Raw genomic sequence first — 16,944 nt, 5'->3', positions numbered from 1 at the left:
TAAATCAATAGCAGAACGAATAAGAAGAATCAAGTAGGCAGAAAGATAAAAGTTTTTCCATTCTATGAAGAAGGGAGAGTACCTTTTATTATGTTTTATGATAGATCTTAATGATTAAGAACCATATCTCAATTGATCCACTAAGTAAATCTTAGTACAATTGTATGTCTGAGAAGAGGAATCGAGAATTGAAGAAATGGTTAAATCAAGATGTCAATCATACTTCATTCCAAAACAAGTCTTAGAGTTAAGATTGTAACATTAAGTGACAAGTCTTAAGAAGGTTTATAACATTCATCAAATGTGGAAAGTTGTGATGTCTTGAATAAGAAAAAGACCAACTAGAACCAATTTTATGAAATGTTTTGTCTTGATAAAAGCTACACTAACTCTTGAATATTCGTTTGTCAAGAAATGTTCATTGACAAAAGAATCTTATATGTCAAGGAGTTAGTAGGAGTCTTAATGATCTTGAAAAGTTTCAAGAACTAATCAAGAATAAACCTTATTGATCATCACTAGCACACGACTTGAGGTTCATAACCTATCGTATTGACACTATCTTGTTTCTATGACGTTCCAATTGAGTTAATTATGCATGTAAGTTCTATGAGTTCTCTTTTGAACGCATAAAAAGGCAAGCACCTTGATCAATGAAAGGTACATTGATAAGATAGAGTGAGTTGCTTAACTACTTGGAAGACATGGTGGGCAGCCGTGTTACCATAAGGAAAGAGATCAAGATTGAAAAAGTTTCATCCATAAGAGTTTGGATTTGTCGCAAACTTTGGTTTTGACAATTCACATGGATAGGAACACATACACCATTGAATTCTAAGTGTCATAAGATTTTCTCCCTCATGAAAATGACTGTGAGAAAATGCTTCCGCTAAGAAATATTTTAAGAAAATAGCAATTGTAAAATTGCATTCTCAAATTTGATTATGGTTACGGTATCCCTCTCCATAATTCGAATTGTGAGATTTGGCAATTAGTCTGAAATGTTTAAGACACATATATGAGCTATCTTGGGATAAAGGTGTATGAAATTAAGAAGCTTAGATAAAAGATTATCAAAGCATTAAGTATTAGAAATATGAACTTAAGAAAATCAATAGGTATTGTTTTTCTGTAAGTTAAGCTGTTTTCTAAATACATGTCAAAGCTAGTAGGAGCATAAGTGTTATGTTTATAATAATCATCATGATAGTGGGAGCATAAATGTTATGATTGTATGATTATTAAGGCAAGTATTGCAAGTTAGCAATATTAATTATAGAAAACAAGAGTTATACTTTGCAAAGTAGTAAGGATGTAAAGTTGTTTTCCTATAATTAAGGGAGAGAATATTGTACTTCCTTTCAAATCTAAAGCTTAGATTGAGAAATTTTATTAAATTTAGTCAAAGGATACATAGTGCATTCTTAAATATCAATTATGATTACGGTTTTCCTCTTCATATTTCGAATTGTGAGAACATAGCACGTAAAATATTATGGCAGAAGATTGATAAAGTATCAAATCTTCATGTAAGACATTACGCATCGTGTCCCATACGCCTCGGGTATAGGATCGATTGCAAATGCTATAATATTTGACCATTCTAAAATTTTCCAAATGTCTAGCACATTTAGAGGGAAAAAGGACTAGAATTGGTTTTGACTAAGATGATTAAACAACTATCAAAGGACAATCCAAAGTTCGCCGAAGATTGGTCGCTTGTGAGTAGTTGGAAGTATGATATTGGATGGAGTATATCGACATTATTATGAATAGATAAGATTCTATTAAGAATGAGTTGTCATATGGTAAGTATGGAAAGGTTTCCATATTGGGAGTTAGATATTGAGAATCTATGTCTTGATCAGAAACTTTTATGCAAAAGGATGTTCAAAGAAATGTACTTTCAGTGAGAGACATTACATCTACGGAATTATCTTGTAACAATTTCCGATAGAGAGTTTTGTAATTTCATTGGCAATAGTCCTTGTGACTTTAGTGCAGTGATATTACGAAAGGATCATTGCATAAAATGTTAGAATCTAACATATTCTATAAGTGGCAAGAATTTGATATTCTTTCACTTGTAGAAAGGATTGGGAGTTGTGAAATAAGTATGATTGGAAATGTATTTATTTGATCTATTTCAAGAAGTAAGGACCGTAAGTAAACATTGTGTGCATGCTAAGAGCATGGGACAAGTATAGTAATAATTTAAGTAAGAAGTTGATTATCTGAAACAACAAATAATGAGTAATCGATATGGTGATAAACAAAAGGTGTTTTATTTATACTCAAAGGTTTGAGACCATATGGGATTAGTATTATTCTTGTGTTTCACTTTGCATGTTTTGACTTCCTAAATAATTTAATTGGTTAAGAACAGTCAAATTATTCAAACGGGCCACAGTGGTTCATATGTTGGAAGTAGATATGAATGAAGACTATCGTGAATTGGTGTGTGGATTGTCTAAAGAGTATTAGACATAAGCAAATGTTTGCTGCAACGTTCATGAGTGCTTCTGAATATGATTTGAGCATTGGATTAAACCCACGCTCACTTGGATCACTTCATGGATTTTATCACGAGTGATTGGTGAGATGATAACATCTTATATTCTTGAAACCGAGATGTGTGAGTTGTATCTTGCGAGTCAGTTGCACATTGATAATATGTAAACGCATCAGTAACTTGGTGTTATAAAACATATTGTTGTGTGTGATTTGGTGAGTGAGTGCAAGCGAGCATTGAGTCAAAGTTTATCCGTTCCATTTATCCAAAGTAGGATAAAAGCGATATATGTGGACCCCTCGATGATTTAGTGATGGCACCTAAGCGCTTGGCCAAGCCAGGACTAAATTGATGTGTTCAATTGTAGTCTGTTGTCATTCATCATAAATCTGAATTCGGGAAGCAGCACATAGACAGAGAGAATGATTTAGATCCATGTCTCAGTCTATACTATAATATCTAGAATGGAGGAATATATGATCCCTTATCTAAGGACACGCGTATTTGATAAGATCAGAGTTGACAGCGGCTTTGGAAAGCTACGATTGCAGATCAGGATCTGAAGTCATACGCGGAATAGTTATTAGACTTATCCAAGTGGGAGACTGTTGGATTAGTATCTAAGTCCATAACTATTTTGGTATGTACTTGACCCGATGGTGCATGGTCCTTTTGGGTTGCCTTCACCAAAGCAACTTGATAGGATGAATTATGGAGAGAAAGGATTAAATATGATTTATTAATATATTATGAGAATAATATATTAAAGGATAAATCATATTGTTTAATTAATATTAGTCAAGAATTAATAAGAATTAAGTTTGTGGCTAAAAGAAATTAATTAAACTTAAGGGACTAGAACTGTCAATTGTGTGATAGTTGAATATTAGGCTAATGGACTCCATATTAAAGGGGTGGACGAATTCTATGGGGAAACCCATTAGAAATCGTCCAAAGGCCTTTAAGAAAGGAGTACATGAGTTGCTTAGGGCCTAAGCATCCAAATTAGGGTTTCCTTGTTAGATAACCCTAATAGCCTCACTATTTAAGGAACCCTTCAGCCCCAAAAACGTGGTGAACTTGTTCTCTAGGGTTTCCACACGTTTTGGGCAGCCTCCTTCTCTTATCCTCTTCATCCTTTTTCTCTTGGTGTTTGTGAACCATTAGAGGAGTGACATTTGTGACTCTAAGCTTTCTAAAGTCATTACAAGGAGGATTTCAGATTGTTGTTGCTACATAACAATCAAGGTAATATCTTAAACCCATTATTATGTTAATATTGATTGTCATATGCTAGAACTAGGGTTTATAGTCTTGGATGAATTGCATGTACAATAGAGAAACATAGATCCAAGCATTAGGGTTTGTATGAGCACATAAGATGTTCTTATGGCTAAAACCCATCATTAGGACACTTACTTTCCCTTGGATGAGTTTTCATACAATAACAGCCATCACTCCAGTATCGGTATGCCACCCTTTGAGCTTTTACATGGGAGGAGGTGTCAGACTCCCATCTATTGGGGAGAGGTTAGGCAGAGAGTGATGGGGAACACTTAGATAGTGCTTAAGATGACAAAGCAAATCCAGTGCGTTAGACAAAGATTGATGATGGCCCAAAGTCATTAGAAGAGCTACGCAGACCGGAGACGTTCTGAGATAGAGTTTCAGGTCGGTGATTTTGTTCTCCTGAAAGTATCACCATGGAAAGGGGTGATCCAATTCAGGAAGATGGGCATGCTGGGCCTTAGATACATTGGTCCTTTCAGAGTGATTGCTCGAGTGGGTAAGGTAACTTCTCGTTTAGAGCTGCCTATAGAGTTTGGCCTGATTCATAACACCCTTCGTGTATCCCAGCTGAGGAAGTGTGTAGCCGACGAGACGGTAGTGGTCCCGTTAGAGGACATTCAAGTTGATGATAGCCTGAAATACATTGAAAAGCCAATGGCGATTTGTTGGATTAGGTGTCTAAGCCCATAACTATAATTGGTATGTACTTGACCCGAGAGTAGCATGGTCCATTTGGGTAGCATATCACCAGGACAATTTGATAGGATGGACTTTTGAGAAGAGGTTATTTATGATTTGTTAATATATTATAATTTCTAATATATTAATATGAAATCATATTATTTACTTAGTATTGATTGAGAATTAATTTGGCATTAATTTAGTGATCAAAAGAGACTAATTAAATGTAAGGGGATTGATTTGGTAAATCATTCATTCTTATGGTGTGATCCGATGATCCATGATTCTTTAGGTTGGGCTAAACCCATGTTAAAAACCATAGATGATCCATGGGGGTTTAAACCCATGGAACCTAAGGAATATGGAAGGTCATACACATTAGGGTTTACATGGTGTAACCCTAATCTTGCCATACTATATAAGAAGCCCCTTAGCATCCAAAATGGCACAATAGTGATCCTTGGAGTTCCATGAGCTGATTTTGGTTGCAAGAGTATTCTCTCAAAAGTTATCCTTTGTCCAAAGGTGTGTTGTGATTCCATTTGAGGTGCAATACTTGGGGCACTAAGTTCTTAAAGTCCAAATTCAAGAAGTTCTACAAACTACAACAAAGAGGTAATTCTATAACTCAAATTTATGTTGATTATATCATTTTCATGCTAGTTGTAAGCTCAATGCTTTGGAAACAATATTGCATGTATAATTAGAGAAGATATAGATCCAAACCATTTAGGGTTGTATGTGCACCATAGGATGTTGTAGTATACTAAAACCCTTCTTGATTTTGGATAAGAAAGTGAAGGTCTTGAGGAATAAGGAGTTGCACTTGGTTAAGGTTCATTGGCAACATCAGAGGGGATCCCAGTGGACTTGGGAGCCGGAGTCCGAGTTGTGTGAGCCGTACCCAGAGTTGTTTCCGGAAAATGACTTCAAGGGCGAAGTCCAATTATAGTAGGGTAGAATTGTAACATCTCGACTCCCATGTATAAATTTAATTGGCTTATATTCATTTGGACAGGGCAAATCGACGAGTTGGAGGCCCTAACTTGTCGCGTAGAGATCGAGATGGCCACGTGAATTTTAGACTCAACTCGACTAGTTGGAGGACGCCAAGTTGACGAGTTGGACCTGAGTGAGAAAACCCTAATTTTCAGGGTTTGCAACCTATTTAAAGGACCTGAAGCCCTTTATCCCGCCTCCCTCATCACCTTATCACCCTAAGGCAAACCCTAATCGATCTATCATCCACTGTGAGAGAGAGTGAGGCTAAGTGTGTGTGTTTTGGTGCATTCTTTGAAGGAACCTGAAGAGTCAAGGATTTGGAACAAGAAGGAGACCTTGGATCCGACATCTATTCTGTTGTAGCCACAAATTTGAGGTAAAAAGCTATTACCTTGATCTCTTGTTTGTTAGATCTCTCCATTAGGGAGTTTATGGCCATTTTTAGCATTTTCTTGAGTGATTATTGATTTTGAGCTTACCTTGAAGCAATGACTTTAGATTTGGACATTATTAGGCCCTTTAGGTCTAATGACTCGAGCTTTATCAAGCTTTGGCCAACTTCCATGCCTTAAACCCTTTGTTGAGCATTGTTTTGGCAAACTTGGCCCTAGATTCCATGCATGGACGTAAAGCTTACAACTTTAAATGGTATTTCAGCTTTAGAAGGCTAGATCTCGAGTTTGGGGGCCTTAATCTCGCTTAAAAGCGTCTGAATGAGTGATTGAGCTGAAGGAAGTTGATGAGTTGGTTAGCCAACTCAACGAGTTGGTCAGGGCTTTCTCCGTTATCCTGGACTTCCTACAAAGTCGGCGAGTAGGTGAGACAACACGGCGAGTTGAGTTGGATTTTCCCGATTTTTCTGAGAACCGAATGAACTCGACGAGTCGCATATGTGCACTCGACAAGTTGGGTCAACATAGACTGTTGACTTGAGTGTTGAGTTCTGTTGACTTTTAGGGTTTGGTCAAGTTGTTGACTTTAGAGACCATGGAGGGGCAAAATGGTCTTTCACCCTTTCCGAGAGTTACTAAAGGAGTTAGCTCAACATCTTTGGAGTTGTTATTATAAATTGTTAATTAGAAATGATTATGATATATGTAGGCAGATTCTAGACAGTCCGTTGTGTACGTAACATATTTGCTTTACTTACGAGGTGAGTCTTCTCACTATACTTACCTGAATGGTAATATTGTGTGACCGGAGGGTCTTATCTGAGTTATTGACCGGAGTGTCTTATATACTTATACTGAGTTATGTGATATTATGCATTTTGTCTTTGTGATTTATGTTGTATATTATCGTGTGCCTTATTGAGTTAGGACTGGAGAGTCCAAAGCGAGTTGTGAGACCGGATGGTCTACAATGAGATACCGGATTGGAGGGTCCAACCCGATCTGTTAGATAGGAGGGTCTTCACTGAAACACATGACAAGAGCGTCCTAATCGAGATATAGCCATGAGAGGCTAATTATTTGTGTGTGGTATTTTGGGGAACTCACTAAGCTTTGTGCTTATAGTGTTGTGTGAAATGTGTTTCAGGTACATCTCAAGATCACGGGAAGGCGCCGACAAGATTGTACACACCAGCTAGTTGATTTGTGTTTTGAGGATTTTGGGATATTGAGAAACAATTTATTGTCTTGGGTTTGAAACAATTTACAATTTGGTTTGATAAATGTTAAAATGTGTTTCAGTGTGGATTTAAAAATGAAAATTTTATTCGAAAATTTAGAGTGTTACATGATTTGTGAATGATCATAGAAATAGTAAATCTGATTCATATTGTAAATGCTAAAAACTAAATTAATAACTGTTTAGACTCACAATATTACTTAGTTCGGATTCACAGTGTGAATCTTGCTAGATCAAGGTGAAAAAAAAATTATATTGATTTTAATTTCTATTTATAGAGGATAAAAAATTAAGAATTTTCATATATTTAATTTTTTTTTTTGATAAAAAATAAACCTATACGTTGGAAAACAACAAAATCAACTTTTATATATATATATATATATATATATATATATATATATATATATATATATATATATATATATATATATATATATATATATATATATATATATATATATATATATATATATATATATATATATATATGGAAAGAGGTTAAAAAAAATTTGAATTTTGGTATATTAAAAAAATCGATAAAAAACATGGGCTAAAAAATTAAACGTAATAAAACAACTAAAATTTTAGTATAATCCAGTACATTCGTATCGAATAAAAAAAATTACAACCATTTCTTTGGTTGTTGTTCGTTATAATTTTTGATTGCTTCCTTGGTTTCTGAATCTCACCACACACACACACACACACACATATATATATATATATATATATATATATATATATATATATATATATATATATATATATATATATATATATATATATATATATATATATATGTTAAGTTCAAAAGAAACCATAAAACTTTATGAGACATGTGGACGCAATTCTAGCAATTTATTTTGAGGATCAATATATATATATATATATATATATATATATATATATATATATATATATATATATATATATATATATATATTCTAAAATGTAAAATAAATATAAAGTTTTGATTTTTTTAAATATTATTTTCAACACTTTATTTGAAAAAAATAAAAGTACTTAAAAAAATAAATAAAATTTACCATTTTTTACATTATATGAATTTGTTTCGAGTTTTTATAATATTCTATTATTCAACTACATATTACAATATAGATATTGAAATAAAATTGTTAAAATATTCTAATATTCTAATAGATCTGTTAGAATGTTAGAAGAGTCTAATAATCTATTAGATATACTAAAATTTGGTAAGTCTTCTACTAGAATGGTATATGTAAGATTTTTAGAATATTTCACATATATTTATAAAAATATCGTAATTTTTATTTAATTTTTAATTTTTAATTTTTTTGGATATAAAATGATGAAATTAATATTTTAAAAAATCAATTTTTTTATTATTTATTTTGCATTCTAGAATTTGTTTTTTATGTTTACATCTTACAAGTTAGTGGCTAGGATGACATCTTCATGTCTCACAAATAAACCATTGTCTCAAATGAACATTTTGTTGGGTTTTATTCAAAATATTTTACCTAAAACTGTTAAAAACGACAAAAGAAGCTTTAAAAATAAAATAAACTGAAAACTCTTTTTAACAGACCAATGATCATTTTGCAATCATGGAAAGATTAAATCAATCATAGAAAGGAAAGTGTTACAAGTTTTGAAGTCTTTAATTCTCATGGCAGATTGGAAATTAATGAAGGTGACATGAAGCTCCAAAAAAGAAGCACTCAATTATTTATACACCAAGCAATGATCAACCATTAAAACATGATAATATTCAATTTTATTAAGTTGTTCTTAAGCCATTAAGACTTATACTAAGTAAGCCTTAAGAAGAAGCAACTTACGAATACTCAAACTCTACACAACAATACGCTAGAGAGAAGAAGGGAAAGCCATGAAATCCGATGACCTTTTTAGAGAAAAGAAAAGAAGAAGTGTAAGGAAAACTAGCTAGTTTTTCCTCGTTACACTTCCTTATATACTAACACAAGCATGGGAAGGACCGTACTTCCGTTATGTGTGCAAGTAACCTCTTGTAATTAAGCATGAGTGGAATAAGATGTCAAACACATAATCTCCTAACTTCATGAGGAGTCCACGACAACATGATAGGAGGTGGAGACAAGATGTGTTTTTTTTCACTAAGTTACATAACTAGTTTGTTATGTTTTATTATCATCTCCTAGAAATAATAATCTCTCAATTAGTTGTTAAAATATTATTTTTCATATAAGAACAACTCTACAATTAAGTACAAGTGTTGATAATATTTATGAATAATCAAATTACTTTAATAAATAATCAGTTAGTAGTAACTTGCAATAAGTTGTGTCCCTATATGATTGTATGTTATTTGAAAATATTATTCTATAATGACTCTTGGGCATAAAGATCTTTTAAGCTCCTGTTTGCACAAAAGAATCATCATAGATTGATATACACAGTGGTGAACATCTACAACATTTCACGATCCTTAATAACACATGAAGAAGAATAATATTCATCAACATGCAATTCCTAAAAGCCCAAAGTTGTAAATGATGTATAAGGTAAGTTTATCAGTTATCTCTTTGTGACAAACAACCTATTAAACATAAGACTTGGATCATAATAAAACTCATTTGGTTTTCAACTTTAGGTAATGTGCATTAGATGTCCAACTGTTAGCAGATAAGAGGAACAAATCTCATCTTGACTACATAATTCTCTTCTATAGTACATACCACACCAGATAATAACATTTATAACTGCCTATTTAAAGATCAACATTTAACTACATCAAGTTATGTCATTCCCTATAGTTAAGTCCCTATAAGTATCTTAGGTATAAAGGATACAAAGATTGTACCTTTTATCAAGTATCACTCATGATAATGATCCATGACATGATCTTCATACGGTTCATCTTTAATACTAGTTCTCTGACAAGCACCTATACATCTTGGTTACAACCCATTACCTACTTTCATCTTATGAGAGTCAACCAATCCAATTCATATTAGTCTGACTTTATAATTTCTCTCACGATTATGACCGACTATGAACATTTAGAATAATTAAATTATTCATGGATTAAACATTTTAATATAGAATACAAAAAGTATTGATGTGAAGAGCATCCCCCAATATATCAAAACAATATCATAGTTCTTGTCTTAATGTTCCAATATCCAAATACTAAATTCAAATCAAATCTCATTTCTAGAAAAAAAAAAGTTCTATAACTCAAGCTTGAACTCTCATGCTTAGTTTTAAATAAAAAACTTTATTCTTCGGTCTTGACTAAATTTAATTTGTGTAAATTCTACAAAAACTATCATCTCCATATTTAAATTTATTCTAAGCATAGTTAATTAACTTGGAAAATATGATTGGTGTTCTGATGTGACAAAGTGTATCTTAGGTTGATCAACTTTACTTTCAAAGCCACAAAAGCTTTCTTTTTGATCCTTGCATGGAAGGACTAAACATAGTTTTTCCATGAACTCATGCATCCAATCATATTTTATTGCATCTTCTAAAGTAGCAGTAAAGTCTTATTTTGTAGTAGACCGTGCTATTATGTTTTGTTTGGACCTCATTCCTAGAATACTTATTCTTCATCCATAATGAAGTCATAATACAATTATAATTCATAATATCATATATATATATATATATATATATATATATATATATATGTGTGTGTGTGTGTATGGGTGTGTGTTTGTATATATATATATATATATATATATATATATATATATATATATATATATATATATATATGTGTGTGTGTGTGTGTGTGTGTATGTGTATGTGTTTTGAAGTCAGCATATTGTGTAACTCTTGACAAAAAGATTTTCGTTTAAACTGATTAACCCATATACATTCTCTTAGTTCTTCTTAAGTACCCTTAGAATGTCATCATAGTCATCGATTGACTTACCCATGTGTCTATTTGGTATCTTATGATATCTTCATAGCATGATCATATACCTAGTCTTGTGCATATGATGGCATAAATGATAAATTCATTTGCCAAAGAGAATAGAGTATACATCATTTCATCCAGATCAAACCTATATGCTAGTTTCTTTTGATGCTAGCTCAAACTTAGTGTCATGTGGCAATGCCTAGATTCATTTAAAGGAATCTTGTATCTTGGTCACTTTCAAGATATTGTCAATATATGTATAAACATTTTTAAAAAATTAACATTCATCTTTATCTATCTCTATAGATTTTACATTCCAAGTATACGTATTGTCTTTCCTGAGTCTTTCATCTTGGAAACACTTTTTGAGTCAAGACGAAACAACCTTGCATAGTCGGAATGTTGCTTCCCATGATTAAGTATGTCTCATTCATACAAGATTAGGAATACCACTATGCTCCCATTAGTTCTTAGTAAACACAAATGTTTTCTTCATTTTTTATGTAAAAATATACTATGTGTTTTCATATTAAAATGACGATTCTAACTCTCATATGTTTTCTTTGTATCCATAAATGGATCTGAAGGCTTACACATTTTATTAGGATAACTTGGATAAAGAAACATCTAGGATAAGCTATATAGACATCTTCAGGTAGGTTTATACTAATACAAGTGATTTTTCTTGAAATCTATTTGTCTATCTCATAATTAAAATACGCGGTTGTGGTAAATATTATCCCATTATTCTAATCATAGCTACCTAAGGAAAATTTTGATCATAGTCATTGAAATGAGTACGAGTAAATCCTTTTATAACAATTCATGCTAAATATGTAATGATCTCCATGTCTATATTCTTTCTAAAAGAATTACTTACTCCTTCTAGACTAAGTATAGGGATGAAGATTAATCAAGCCCATACATGATTATTAGACATGGATTACATCTCAATGTTCATGAATCTAATTCATTAATCAGGTTTAAATTCTAATATTGCATTTTGTTAGTTGATGGATTTCCAAGAAACCATCAAGAAGAACTCATCGATCAGGGGTTCCATATTTCTCATGTTATAGATGATTCCTACCATATATGCAAAAAGTTTGTGTTTATGAATAACTATTATTCATGTTCAACAATTCCTTGCTAAAACTAGTGCAAACCTTTTCTACATCAGACTATGATTCATGAGCTACTTCAAGTTCCATCCGCCCCCTACTTTGCCATTAGAAGTTTGCTTTCTGATAACCCAAATTTAAGAGGAATAACGAAACTTATTCTTGTTGGGTTTGTAAAACAATCTAACCAAACATTTAGAATATTATATAATTATTTATTTTGTAGATTTTAGGTTTAGAAGCTTTAGACTAACACGGGCTTCAAACCGATAAAACATTAAGTAACATAAGGATGGATCTTTTCAGATATTTCCATATTTATACATATATTTTAGGCCATTTTCTTAATATATTTGATTAAAATGTTATATTATTAGATATATGGTATTTAATATGCCTGAAAATGTTAAATTCCAATTAAAATCGAAGCTGGGATGCAAAAAGAGGAAAATAGTGCTGAAATGATGCAAAAATATGATGTTGGAGAGCTTTACCCCTTGTCAATGTTTTGAACATATTTCATGACTCCTATCTATGATTGATGAGATTCAAGATGCTCTGGAAACTAGAAGAATTTCCAGATGATTTTCATGTTTGAGAAAATAATATGATTCTCAGTTCCCATGTCGTTGAGGTATAAAACTTATAAATTACGAGTTTCGTAGCTCTAATTTGAAGGCCAACTTCACACAACTTGGGGATCAAGTTATTTGTCGATTCCATATATTTTTGAAGGCTCAAGAGCACCTTTGTAGTATGTCTTTGAATATCATGAAGGGAATTCATCAATTTACTTGTTTCGGTTTGTTTTATATCATGTATTTCAATTTTGAATTCGTTAGATTCAATTTTCTAGTCTTGATTTAAGGCTAAAAACCTTATAGATTTCACTAGATGTAGATGAACCTTAGTTAATATGCTTGATTTCATTAGTAAGACTATATGAGTTGGACTTTTTAACTTGTGTTTGATTAATTGTTTCACTTTTCATGTTAGAGTTATGATTCATGTTACCTATTTCTAAGTTATACGTAGTTGAGAGGACAAATCTAATCACACTAATTTGAATATTCATTAGTTTATGATCATTAAACAGCTAGGACTAGAGATTGACAATATCCTAGGGTTAGGTAATATTAATCGGTGATGTTGATTGTGTTAGGGAGTATTAGTCATCAATGTTATGCTTAGAGCGATTGTCATGACCATTAATAAGAAATCATTAGATCAAATCGTTCATAGTTGAATTTAATTATATGGTTTTGTGTTCACTAATTTGCATGATCATTAGAATTAGATGTTCATTAATTATTTGAACTCGGAAAGCCAACCAAGATAACTAATCATAAAATTTAGTAACCAACACATTAACCTATTGCATGTTAACGAATCAAACATAGAAAACTAGGAGGGTTCAAAATCTAGTGGAAGTACTTCAAATATACTCCTTTAAAATCACATTCTTTGCTTTGTTGCTTGCTTTAGTTGTTTGAAATTGATAATTAAATTTCTGATCTTATAAAATTAGAGAACCCCCTTTAAAGTTTTTTTCATAGGTTCATTTTTAGCATTATTTTCTTAATTAGAATTTCGTTCCTTGTTTTCAATCCTTACTTACTCCATTTTACTATAAGCACGACTAGGTACACTGCCTATTGTATTTTAGTTGAGTTAGATAAACAGGATATAAATTTAAATCATTTAAAGTGATTATATAAAACACATCAAACACCATTTCGGAAAAGGCAACTTGACCTGCATGCATCTTTTCGAGGTCATCAATAGTGAGAGGTGCTTGACGTTGTTCATCCTGTCCCATGAGAGTTGCAGTAGCATCTCTACCAATGGTTCGAACTAGAACATGAGGACCTTCTTTAACAGATCTCCAGATAGATTCACCTTTTTCTTTTTCAAGTAAAAATCTTTCCATTCAGACTTTCCAATGATCATACTCTTCAACAACTAGCAGCGGGGCACGTGTAGGGCATCCCATGCTATTTGCTATTTGCATTGAGTACATTTGTTGAGAATTAGAAGCAGCCATTGAAGTTAAGATATCTTGAGCAAAAGTGGTATATAAAATAACTTTTTTCATAAACATAGAAATGATCGAAATAGCAAGGTAATCTTGAATCAACTATAATATGTTCTTATGGAATTAAAGGACAACCACTCAGGCTCTGATACCAATTGTGATGACAAGGATCTGATTACACAGGGACAAGGTTTGGAAGCTCAAACCTTTAGTCAATGCTTAAGATCATTTTCTACTTCAGATTATAAGTTCCAGTCAAGTCTGGCAAGACCAGTCAAGAATGAAGATGAGAATCAACAAAGTACTTCAAGAATTAAATAGAGAGTAATGAGAATGATCAAAGTAAAGACAATAAATGAGGAAATAGAATGTTTAAAGAATGATTTGAGAGAAAAGTGAAAGTGATGTAAATGCGAAAATATCTATCTTTGGAGCAACAAGCCGTCTCATATTCTTGTCATTAAACACTCCTTAAATAAAGGGAAGAATACATCGTACAAACCGTAGTACATACATAGGACTGGAAAAAAGACTTACTTTTGACACTCTTAGTATCCCCTTTGATAAAATAAACTAAGTCCTATGTACTGTTACATCAAACTAATCGTCATGATTAATAAATGTATTGACAGGTAGACTGATTCGGACATGATCTTCATTCAGAGCATCTTCATGTACTTGACTTCCGGAAATAAGCTACACTCCTGACCATATGCAAGGTTCCAAACCAAATTCTACTCTGGAACTGAAACTAACTTCAGAACATGAAAGATTGGGGATTCCTAGAGGTTCACTTTTAGGTTCCAACAATCTCCCTCTAAGTGAACTTAGCAATCCATTCAGTTTAGCTCGATTCTTCCTTGATGAACACATACGCCCTATACAACCATTCTCTAAACTCAATATACCACTACAAATGACTCACAAACTTTGCTTCAACATGCTCGGGTGCTTTGGACTTTGAGGCTCGACTGATGAACTTTTGAAGGACTTTGGTAGGAACCAGGCGATTGTCAAGGACTTGGAAGAAGTCCTTTTTATTTTTTTTTTCTTTGAAGATAGACAAAACCTAGTACTAGTTCATCGATTGGTACTTCTGCTAATAGTTTAGCTTCTAGCAATTTAAAGTCAATTTTGGCCAAATATTATCAGTTCTGAACAGATCGTCCATCTCGCAGTTACACTGATAAAACTCAGCAACATATACTTTGAGGAAGCTTAAAGAAGCGTGGTAAGCTCTCATATTGAGATCATCATTTTGAATGGTTCAGAAGTGAGCAGCGATAGTGAGAATGTTGCTTAGGTTGATAGCAAGGAAGTCAGCATCAGTAATGGCTTTCTGTGTTGATTTTCTTCGAAAGATGTTGTACCAAAACAATATACAGTTGAGATAAAATTGGTCAGGATCTTCCTTCAAAATCCAGAAATTTTGGTGATCCTTTTCCGAGGCCACACCTCTTTTTGAGGAAGTGTGTTCTTGAAATAGAATGTCTTTAATCTTTTGCATTCTGTCTGGATGATCATTTGAGGATCATCATCCGGATGGAGAGGAGCAAACTTGATGTACTACTTGTTGTAGGGAGAGAGAGTCATATCCATTTGTTCCAAATCGTCATTAGGAATATCATAGTACACGAACGGTACTATGTCCAAATCATGAATAATTCCTTCCCTGAACATAGGAGATAGCCCAAGCCTTGGATTCGAATAGTCTTTGAGGGCTTGAATTTGAATGCTTTCCTCGAGTGATTGATTTATTTCTTCCTAGGACAAACCTTGTTTCTGTTTCGGAAGTGGTCCGGAGGGATGAGCTGGATGGAGTTCGGAGATGGGCTACTTTCCCTTGTACTTTTTGCCTGTTGAGGACAGAAAGGACGTGCTTCATTTTATCATCGATAACATATTTCAGAGGAGAGGAAGGTAGGGGCTCTTTTAGAATATCATCCGGAATCCGAGTTGGAGATCCTTCATCAATTTGAGCAATATTGTGTCACACCCCAAAACCGGAACGGCAGAAACGTTCCGGGGTGGATGACGTCATGTCAAGTATCACAACATATGCAGTATAGTAATCAAAGTACAACAACCATTGCATTAATAGTAATAGTTTTACATAAGTTACATTTTATAGAGACCTCAAAGTAATACAGAAACTAGTATAGATGCAGCTCGGTTCTAGGCTGGCTTCACAAAAGCTCCCGGGTGTACCTGTCTATTGTTGACCTGAGAACACAAGTTATTTTGAAAGCGAGTATCAACATTTTTATAAATGCTGGTGAGTTCATAAGTATTTAGTGTCATTTGTGTAAGTAATTATTTTATTCGAAATAACTTTATAAAAAGTAGTAGTTTAGAATCTACGGTGTATTAGTGCCTTTTCCAGAAAAATCCTATATTTTCTAATTAAAAGCATTCTTCTACCAAGACTTGACAGTGTTATGTTTTAAAGAGAAGTTTTCCCTGAAATACTATCATTACCAAAATACGGTATTTGACTTTAAAGAAAGTAGGAGAATATCACTAGTAAAAACATTAGGGAAACTAACATATGCCTCAGCAGAAAATACTGATGACTAAGGCAAAAGAAATCATAGACTCTAGGAGAGTTTCGAATGAATGATACGCCTGGCTCAGTCTAACAAAAGGAAACACAGACCCCAGACGGTATCAAATGTACGATACGGCTAGCAAGGTCTAAAATCAAGAAACACAGACCCCAGCCAGTATCAAAGGAAAGATAAAGCTAGCAAGGTCTAAAACAAAGGAACACAGA

Source organism: Lactuca sativa, chromosome 4, assembly GCF_002870075.4.
Source record: "Lactuca sativa cultivar Salinas chromosome 4, Lsat_Salinas_v11, whole genome shotgun sequence".
In the NCBI taxonomy this organism is placed as follows: domain Eukaryota; kingdom Viridiplantae; phylum Streptophyta; class Magnoliopsida; order Asterales; family Asteraceae; genus Lactuca; species Lactuca sativa.
The sequence above is the reverse complement of the archived record's forward strand: the minus strand, read 5'-3'. Positions refer to the sequence as shown.